Source organism: Bombina bombina, chromosome 1 (genome assembly GCF_027579735.1).
Source record: "Bombina bombina isolate aBomBom1 chromosome 1, aBomBom1.pri, whole genome shotgun sequence".
Taxonomy (NCBI): Eukaryota; Metazoa; Chordata; class Amphibia; order Anura; family Bombinatoridae; genus Bombina; species Bombina bombina.
In genome coordinates this window covers 869,159,077-869,170,198 of record NC_069499.1, presented here as the reverse complement: position 1 = coordinate 869,170,198, position 11,122 = coordinate 869,159,077, and the positions used below count along the sequence as shown (strand labels likewise).

The following is an 11,122-nucleotide window of genomic DNA, read 5'->3' as shown; positions in this document are numbered from 1 at the left end:
CAGTGAAGTTCTTATATATAAGAGCTGCTGAAAGAAAACGTTTGCAGATTCTTTAGCCAATAGAAGTAGAAACTCAGAAATCTCAAGATCGCCATCTGATCCGTGACTGGACGCTCGACTCCTTGGAATTTTATTGTCTGCCTCCCCTCCCCTGTGCCCCCTCCTCTCGTCCCCCTGATCACTGCTACTTTCTGCAGTTCCATCTCTCGTTCCATCCCAAGTGTCACTCATCATCTCTTGTAATCTCAGTCACTCGTGTGTATTCTCATTGTGCTCAGTGTGTAATGTCAGAGCACTGCAGGTAACTGAGCGCCCACTGACTGAGCCTCAGTCTGGCAGTGACTACCCCCATTTATAATATTGCCCAGGATACTAGCACAGGAGGGCGATCACATCACTATAAGATATCCCGCCCTCCCCTTGAGAGCAGTCGCCACGTCTGAATGAGGCTCATTGTCAGGGTACAGGAGAAGGGAGAGGTGAGTTTAATGATGAGGTATAGGGGGAGTAGGAAGAGGTGAGCTGTGGGAGGGGGATCTGAGAAGTAAGGAAAAAGGGGGGATGGAGTGGAGATGATGGATCTCCGGACGATTGGATAACAGATAATAAAAAGTAAGGTGAGTCTGGGGATGAAGCATCACGGGGGATCCAAGTTCGATGTATAAGATCCGAAGTGGAGGGGGTGCTTAATTACAGAGCTTATCTTTAGCTGTAATAAAATAAAATGTTTAAGTTTCTACATCTCGTTAATTGTATGTATATATATATATATATATATATATATATATATATATATATATATATATATATATATATATATATATATATATATATATATATATATATATATATATTAGCAAATTATTATATACACATACTAAGTAGTGCATGATTTAACATATGATTAATGTGCATATTCTATATGTATACTTGTTAGATATTATTTGTATTGGTGTATTTGTGTGTATATATATATATATATATATATATATATATATATATATATATATATATATATATATATATATATATATATACACATACATATATAAATACACAAATTATATATATATATATATATATATATATATATATATATATATACACCACAGCAGATTCCACTGATCTATTTATGGCGTTCACTAAATAAAAACTAAAATGGGGAAGACAGACTGGGAGACAGTATAAAAGTATAAAACTGTAGATTAAGTGAAATTTGTGTAAATATGCTGAATATATTAGATTTTTTGAAAGATAAATGATAGATATATAGATAAATAGATAGATAGATAATCTATAGTCTATATATGTATTGGTGCTTTATATGTACATGTGTATATATCTGTATAGTTGTATCATTTGTTTAATTTTAGTTCTTACACTTGAGGCTGCTCACTGGAATGTAGCTACCATAGGTTACTTACTCATATGCTAGTGCCAGGCCTGGGAGCTGCACACACCTGTGTGTGCCTATAGTGTTTGTGTGACACTTAGTTATTGTATGTTACCGATCACTTGCATTTCACTTTGGAATTTATCAGAAGCTGTCAAGGGCTCAGCACATTCCCAGTAGTGAGATCAATGTGTACATTTCACAACTATTTTTACACCCTTTGCAGTAAATTCACTGCTGTTTTCTTGTTCCAGTGTTCTTCCTAGGACCTTTTTAGCGGGTGCTCCACTCGACTGATTTTACTAACTATTGTGGTCAGGTAGATAATGTATAGCAAATATTTATTTTGAGAGAATAAATAGAATTAAATACACAGCCATATTAAAATACTGTTGCATTTTTGAATATTCCTAGTAATTATTTTACTTTGGCAGGAATACAAATTGTTGTTCTAACCCATCTAATGGGATTTACAAACTTGTGTATAAAACAAGCTGTCAAAGACATCTAAAAGACAAATTTGAAACACACAGATTCACTTGAAAAATAAATCATGCGCTAGCTAAATGGTATGAGGAAAAAAAGTTAAAAAAAACTAAGTTTTCTTTAATGATATTTCCTCAACCCTTTTCATCTGTCATCCTAGAAGACCTGTTGTATTTTTTTCACACATTTTTAAGTGAATTTATCTTTAATAATATTTTTTTTACATTTTCTTTAAATAAAATGTATGTTGTGTGCAATGAATAAATATCATACATCACTACAATAGTAATATTAGCACTTTCAATATAAGCATTCCTGTCCAATTGGGTCACAGCTTTCACAGCAACTCCAATGCTCACATTTTAATATTAATAATAATATAATATAAGCAAAGCGTAGGGGAGTTGCGCTCTCCAAATGTAGAGGGAAGAAAACTTTATTAATATCTACTAATTAAAGGGACATAAACCCCCAAATTTTTCTTTCATGGTTCAGATAGAACATACCAATTTTAAACAACTTTCCGATTTACTCCTGTTATGAAATTTTCTTTGTTTTTCTTGTTATCCTTTGTTGAAAAGAATGGAGGTAATTTCAGGAGTGTGCATGTGTCTGCAGTACTATCTGCCAGAAGTTTTGCAAGAATGTTATACATTAGCAACAGCATTAGACGGCAGAACTATTTCCTGTCATTTAGTGCTCCAGACATGTGCAAACTATCTATCTAGATATCTCTTCAACAAAGAGTAGCAAAAGAACAAAGCAAATTTGATAATAGAAGCAAATTAGAAACCTTTTTAAAAAATTGTATTCTCTATCTGAATCATGAAAGGAAATTGTTGAGTTTCATGTCTCTTTAAGCGCTACTAATAAAGTTTTCTTCCCACTCCCCTTGGAGAGTGCAACTTCCCTACTCTTTGTCACTCAATGCTATGAAACATTAAAAAGCAAATAGGAACAATACACATTACATAGGGCTGTGTTAAGTGCATATTAAATTTGTCATTATGTCAGGTTCTAGGATCGTTTACATGGGCCATGGTAACCCTACTAATGCTCATTTGTTAGATTTGTTGTAACAATAAGGTGACATTAGTATTTTAAATCACTTACAACTGTTCCTCTGAGCTTTCACAAACAAGTTCTTACAACGGGACTCAGTAACCTAACTTTGGTAATACTGCAGTTTGATAAGCTGCACTTAGATCTTGCTAACCTGAACTCACAGGATATGAAAGTGAAAATTACACTTTTTTATATTAAAAGACGTTTATTTACTTCTGCTATTAAAGGGACAGTAAGTAAACACCTTGAGATTTGTATATAAAATGTTTAGTTATACATAATGAAACAAATTTGCAATATATTTTAATTATTTAGTTTGTCCCCTGTTCATGTTTATAGCTCTGAAAATGTCGCTATTTTTAATTCCACCTGTTGACTTTTCTACACTGCTATATAACTGTCCCAAATTGTCTTTAACTGATGACAACTGCAAAACAATGCACTATATACTAACATTATAGCCACGGCTAGTCTTGTAGTCTGAGAACTAAAGCCAGAATTGGCTCCTCAAATAAGGCAAATGGTGAGTGGAGTTTGACTAGTAATAACCAATTGCATTAAACATTATGTTACTTTGTTTTAAAAACGTTAAGACTTGGCTGATATGTTATTCTATCACAACACAACAGAAATGTCTTGTAATTACAAGATGTTTACTGTCCCTTTAAATTAACTTTATTCGTTTGGTAACCTACCAAGTTAGGTTTAGGAGTAACAATGCACTACATGGAGCTAGCTGGTGATTGGTGGCTGCATAAATATGCCTGGTGTCATTGGCTCACTTGATTTGCTCAGCTAGCTCCCAGTAGTGCATAGCTGCCCTGTAGCTGACTTTAACTTTGTGTTTTTGTCCCCTTTACAGAGGTTAAATAATAGTTGAATGCATGCAATAGTGCAATAAGACAAGTGCTTAAAGGAATAGTCTAGTCAAAATTAAACTTTCATAATTCAGATAGAGCATGCAATTTTAAAGGGACAGTAAAGTAAAAAAAAATATTTCATGATTTAAATAGGGCATGTAATTTTAAACAACTTTCCAATTTACTTTTATTACCAATTTTGCTTTGTTCTCTTGGTATTCTTAGCTGAAAGCTAAATCTAGGAGATTCATGTGCTAATTTCTTATACCTTGAAGACTGCCTCTAATCAGAAAGCATTTTGACAGTTTTCACCACTAGAGGGCGTTAGTTCATGTGTTTCATATAGATAATATTGAGCTCCGGCACGTGAAGCTCCTAAGAGCAAGCACTGATTGGCTAAAAATGCATGTCTGTCAAAAGAACTGAAATAAGGGGGCAAATTTGCAGAGGCATAGATACAAGGTAATCACAGAGGTAAAAAGTATATTATTATAACTGTGTTGGTTATGCAAAATTGGGGAATGGGTAATAAAGGGATTATCTACCTTTTTAAACAACAAAAATTCTGGTGTTTACTGACCCTTTAAGCAAATTTCCAATTTACTCCTATTATCAATTTTTATTTGTTCTCTTGGTATCTTTATTTAAAAAAGCAGGAATGTAAGCTTAGGAGCTGGCCCATTTTTGGTTCAGCACTTGCTGATTGGTGGCTACATGTAGACACCAATGAGCAAGCACTACCCAGATGCTGAACCAAAAATGGGCTGGCTCCTAAGCTAACATTCTTGCTTTTTCAAATAAAGACAATAAGAGACTAAAGACAAATTGATAATAGGAGTAAATTAGAAAGTTGCTTAACGTTGCATGTTCTATCTGAATCATAAAAATTTAATTGTGACTAGACTATTCCTTTAATTTAAAGGGACAGTCTACTCCAGAATTGTTATTGTTTAAAAATATAGATTATCTCTCTATTACCGATTCCTTATTGTTGCACAACCAACACAAGAAAATGCCCCCTGTTTTAGGCTTACCAGATGTAGTTAGCTAGCCCCCAGTAGTGCTTTGCTGTGCTGGAGCTGACTTTAACTTTGTGTTTAACTCATTTGCAGCTGTTATTAACCAGCAATAGTACAATAAAACTTGCTTTAGCACATTAAGTGTATGTTTGTTTTTGTTTTGTGTACGTTTATGTCAATTTAATACTCAATTTTGCTCTGCAGAAGCTGGATTACTGTTTTGTTTTTTTTAGTTTTTTTGTTAGTTTGTTTCTTTTTAAGCTTTTACTTCCAGTTGTTAAATGGGCAGGAAACTCAACTAAACAATATAACACAAGTGAAGCCTCCATCGTGTTTAAAGCAACATATTACCTTTTTTCCTCACGTTGATTCAAGATCTATACATAGTGAAATATATTATAATGATGTTTTGCCTAAAAAACGCTATGTGAGAGCTGTTTTATATTTATGGTAAAACCAGCAGGAAGTGCATAATTAAATACCACTGAGTCCTACTGCTCACTGGCTGACAGGGACAACTCCTTTAGAAGAAAAATAAAAGTTTGCATACTCAGAACTGGAATATGTTTTGTTTTGTTTTTTTAAATAAAGCTTTGTTTTACATTTCGAAACATCTTCATATAGATAGAAAATAAACAACTTTTAGTGTCTTGTCTCATTAAAGGGGCATGAAACCTATTTTTTTTCTTTTTTGATTCACATAGAACATACAATTTTAAACAATCTTACAATTTACTTTATCAAAATTGCTTGATTCTCTTGGTATCCTTTATTGAAGGAGCAGCATTTCACTACTGTGAACCAGCTAAACACATTGTTAAAGGGACAGTCTACACCAGAATTGTTATTGTTTAAAATGATAGATAATCCCTTTATTACCCATTCCCCACTTTGCATAACCAACACGGTTATATTAATATATGTTTTACCTCTGTGATTACCTTGTATCTAAGCCTCTGCAGACTGCCCCCTTATCTCAGTGCTTTTGACAGATATGCAGTTTAGCCAATCAGTGCAGGCTCCTAAATAACTCCACGGAAGTGAGCACAATGTAATCTATATGACACACATGAACTAGTACTGTCTAACTGTGAAAAACTTTAAAAATGCTCTGAGCTAAAAGGCGGGTTTCAACGGTTTAGAAATCAGTTTGAGCCTACCTAGGTTTAGCTTTTCAAAAATACCACAAAGGGAACAAAGCAAATTTGATGATAAAAGTAAATTGGAAAGTTGTTTAAAATTGTATGCCCTATCTGAAACATGAAAGTTTAATTTTGACTAGACTGTCCCTTTAAGCCAATGAAAAGAGTCATTTATGTGCAGCCACCAATCAGCAGGTAGTTCCAATCTCCTGAACCTACTTAGGTTTGCTTTTCAACAAATGATATAAAGAACACAAAGCAAATTAGATAACAGAAGTACATTTTTTAAAATTGTATGTTCTATCTGTATCCTGAAAGATACATTTTGGGGTTCATGTCCCTTTAAAGGTACATGAAACCCCCAAAAAATATTTCATGATTTAGGTAGAAGCTTGCTTCAATCATCAAATTTGATTCATTCTCTTGATATCATTTGTTCAAGGAGCAGCAATGCACTGCTGGTTAATAACTAAACTCATGGGTGAGCCAATGACAATTTGTATGTATATATGCAGCCACCAATCAGCAGCTAGAACTTAGGTTCTTTGCTGCTTCTGAACTTATCTAGATAAACATTTTAGCAAAGGATAACAAGAGAAGGAAGCAAATTAAATAATAGAAGTACATTTGGAAGTTGTTTAAAATTGTATGCTCTGTCTGAATAATGAATGTCTAATTATCACTTTACTGTCTCTAAGTATGGTGTAATTTGTCTGACCCTGCAGCATTCTACTCAGTGATTGGTTAGCCCAGAGCACAAGCAAATTTACATCCATCCCTAACTGACCATAACAAAGGAGACCAGGACACACACATGAAATCAGTCCTTTTTCCTAAAAAAACAAACAGGCAGGGGGTATGTCATGTGACTGGCCAATCATATGCTATACACCTGCCCCATAGGCTCTTTTTGCAGGTTGTATAATATGAATGAGAAGGGAATAATAAGTTGTCTATTTTTGCCCCATAGTCATAATAAGAATTATTTTCACAATTAAATGAATATCAATTTCAAAATCAAACCAATGATTTTATCAATAATAACTTACTGTGCTCACTGTCCCATAAGTTGAGTTGCTACAAAAGGAAAGAAAAAGCTGCACAGTTTGAGAGCACTCAAGGTGATATGATATGTATACAGATAGGTGGCAAGGGAAATCACCAAGAGGGCATTGAGTAAATAAAACTTAACATTTAATATTAACTGTTTAAAAAAATATATATATCAACAGTGTGAGTGTATTAAGACTTAGATTAATAAGTGATAGAGTATCAGTAATCACAGGGGAATACTATTGCTAAGTCACAATTAAACACTGTAACCCACACAGCTCAGTACAGACAAACCAACTCATGTACTGCACAGACTTATTAACTAGAAAAGAGGATTGACCTTGCAACAATTATTCTAAAAAGGTGCAGTTCTAGAGCAAGTAAGTATCGGCCTGTGTGATCCTTAGTTACAGGAATAAACAATGCTAAGTGTATTAGCCAAAATATCGCAAATTGAGGAGCAAATGAGGTGATTACTGGTCTCTATGAGCGCCTGATGCGCATTTCGCCTCAAACACGGCTTTCTCAAAGGCTAAAAAAGGTTGAGGTCAATCCTCTTTTCTAGTTAATAAGTTTGTGCAGTACATGAGTTGGTTTGTCTGTACTGAGTTGTGTGGGTTACAGTGTTTAATTGTGACTTATAGTATTCTCCTGTAATACGTTTTAATACACTCACACTGTTGATATATACTTTTTTAATCAGTTAATATTAAATGTTAAGTTTTATTTACTCAATGCCCTCTTGGTGATTTCCCTTGCCACCTATCTGTATACATATCATATCACCTTGAGTGCTCTCAAACTGTCCACCTTTTTCTTTCCTTTTGTAGCAACTCTTTTTGCAGGTTGCATTCTGTCCATTTGCAATTCAGAGTGACTGTGATAATAGTCTGTAGGGTGGGTGGTACAACATGTGATTGGCTTTACTGCCCATTTAATCTTTTCATTTAGAAATGGGGGGTTGGTGGTGTTGCCCAAAAACAAGCAAGAGATGGATTGCTTAAAGGGACAGTATACACCAATTTTCATATACTCATTTACTGATCTAAAAATCCAGTATAAAACCTTTTAAAAACTTACTTAGAAGCTCACAGTTTAGCTCTGTTGACAAGGTTAGGCTGGGACACCCAGTGAAAGGGACTGGGAAAGGAAGAAGAGCAGACACTCCCCTCTCCCCCTATATAAAAAGACAGCTAACATAAACAGGAGCCAGCAGGTGTCTGTAAACGCGTGTATACATCTGACACTGTGGGGCTTGGTGAGGAGTCTGAAAATCAGCAGAATGTTATTAAAAAAATAAGCAAAACTATACAGTGTTACAAAAACACTCCCAGGTGGGCTATATAAATCGAGCATCTACGTAACATTTTTTGCAAAGAAAAATGTAGTGTATAATGTCCCTTTAATGCCTCTTATAAAGGTTTTTTCAAGGCATTAAAATAAGGTTTACTGTCACTTTAAATGGACGTTAAAAGCTCTTTAGGAACATTTTTATTTTGCACTTTTATTATTGTGCTATTGCTTGTTGTCTCACATTATAATGCGTATTACCATCATATATAAATGCATCCTAAACAGTATAATACCATTATAATGTGAGACAACTTGAATAGCAATAATGATTGTGTTAGGGTTAACATTTGTTAGCCACGCCTATAATGGGCGTTAGATGTCAATTGTTTGCCCATTGGTTGTTTAAAGGTTTAAATAGCTTATAGAATGTAAGGTGGGTTTTATGTCTGAGGAAACGGCCCTTCTAGTGCCGAGAGACGCGTTGCATACTAGGGGACTACTTTGATATCCTCTAGTCCATTACTTGTGTTTGTTTTTACTGTAATATAGTTTTTAATAAATCAGTTTTTAATTCAACTCAAGTTTAGTGGTAGCACCTTACATTCTATTAGCCACCTGTGAATACAAGTTTATACTTTCCTGTCTATACAACCATTCGTTGGGAGAACCTGCAGTGGGTGAGCTGATAGGCCCTTATACAAATCTATCAGTCTGCTTCTACCAGCACATAAGTGTCCTTATTTGAAATGTGAGTACCCACTTGGCATTTCTCATTACTTAAATCAGATTGGTTTAGTAGTTCTGCCCATGTGGCGTTCCTTTGCTTCTTTCCCCTCATTCAGAGCTACACCTGGCTGGGAGAACCTGGAGTAGGTGAACTGATGCAACCTTTGACATCAGTCTGTGTCTACTAACACACAAGGGTGCTCTGACTAAATGTGAGTACCCATTCTGCTTTTTCATACAATTTATCAACATTCATCTGGTTGTTCTACACATGAGGCGCCCCTCTGTTCTCTCTTTTATTATACAGTTCTTCCAGATTCTTCTGTGAGGAGGAGTGCGGCCGTCATTACATTTACTGGGCCTATTTTTGGACTATAATTAAAGGGACAGTCTAGTCCAAAATAAACTTTCATGATTCAGATAGGGCATGTAATTTTAAACAATTTTCCAATTTACTTTTATCACCAATTTTGCTTTGTTCTCTTGTTATTCTTAGTTGAAAGCTTAACCTAGGAGGTTCCTATGCTAATTTCTTAGACCTTGAAGGCCACCTCTTTTCAGAATGCATTTTAACAGTTTTTCACCACTAGAGGGTGTTAGTCCATGTGTTTTATATAGATAACACTGTGCTCATGCACGTGAAGTTACCTGGGAGCCAGCACTGATTGGCTAAAATGCAAGTCTGTCAAAAGAACTGAAATAAAGGGGCAGTTTGCAGAGGCTTAGATACAAGATAATCACAGAGGTAAAAAGTATATAAATATAACTGTGTTGGTTGTGCAAAACTGGGGAATTGGTAATAAAGGGATTATCTATCTTTTAAAACAATAACAATTCTAGTGTAGACTGTCCCTTTAATTAAGTTGTATGTTAACTGCATATTGTTACTGGGTTTGTGTTTAAAATCAAGCCAACTCTGTGTTTTGTATAAGTAAGAAACAAAAGCAAACACTGCTCAGGCGACCAAGGTGCTGTTAATACCAAAAGCGTTTATTCATCCAGACAGGACATAGTCAGCAGAAAAGAACACCTGACATGTTTCGCGCAGGCGTACCTGCGCTTCATCAGAGGTGATAAGACACCACAGGTGAGTCCCTAATAAAGCTGAGCTGCACCAATAGAATAGTGAGATAACTAACACACCCCCTTAAAGACAGAGAGTGGCAAATATATATATACATATATCTATGTGTACAGCATGTATAGACCATTTTCACATATTTAGCACAGGCGCCCCCTCTGTTTTCAGACCATTCTTCTTTATATTACAATTGGTGTATAATGTCCCTTTAAGGTGATACACGACTCAGTGTCTTCCAATCTGAATAACTTACTTAACTATAATTTACGTATAAGTAAGTGCTGAGAGAAAAACCCAACTTATTATTCAGCTCTGCCTACACTACAGTAATGTAATGTGTTTATGTAAGAAATCAAGGAGACTCAGCTATGTTTGCTTCTTGTGCTTTCCCAGAAAAACTTTTGCTTTCTATAGTAAATTTGTACATTACACCAGCCCAATGAGGAGTCTCATAGCCAGTGGAATCTTAGCTTTATGTCCAGTCATCATTTATCTGACAGGTTCAAGTAGATGAGCCAACTTACCACAAATATCAGTATTGTCCAAGACATTAAAGTTCACCTGACCTCTGTGCCCTTAAAGGGACAGTCAACACCAAAATTGTTATTGTTTAAAAAGATCGATAACACCTTTACTACCCAATCCCCAGCTTTTCACAACTAACGTTATATTAACCCCTTAATGACCGGACCATTTTTCAATTTTCTTACCCTTAATGACAATGGCTATTTTTACATTTCTGCGGTGTTTGTGTTTAGCTGTAATTTTCCTCTTACTCATTTACTGTACCCACACATATTATATACCGTTTTTCTCGCCATTAAATGGACTTTCTAAAGATACCATTATTTTCATCATATCTTATAATTTACTATAAAAAAAATATAAAATATGAGGAAAAAATTGAAAAAAAACACACTTTTTCTAACTTTGACCCCCAAAATCTGTTACACATCTACAATCACCAAAAAACACCCATGCTAAATAGTTTCTAAATTTTGTCC

General features: G+C 34.9%; 1 protein-coding gene across 1 annotated transcript in view; it reads left to right on the top strand.

Annotated features, from left to right (window-relative positions):
- The first annotated feature begins 210 nt into the window (after positions 1-210).
- The window catches only part of LOC128640243 (carbohydrate sulfotransferase 5-like), a 101,008-nt gene continuing 90,096 nt past the window's right edge, over positions 211-11,122 (top strand). Inside the window, exon 1 of the mRNA XM_053692665.1 lies at positions 211-479. The gene's annotated coding sequence lies outside the window, so the exon portion shown is untranslated. The remainder of the gene's footprint in view (positions 480-11,122) is intronic.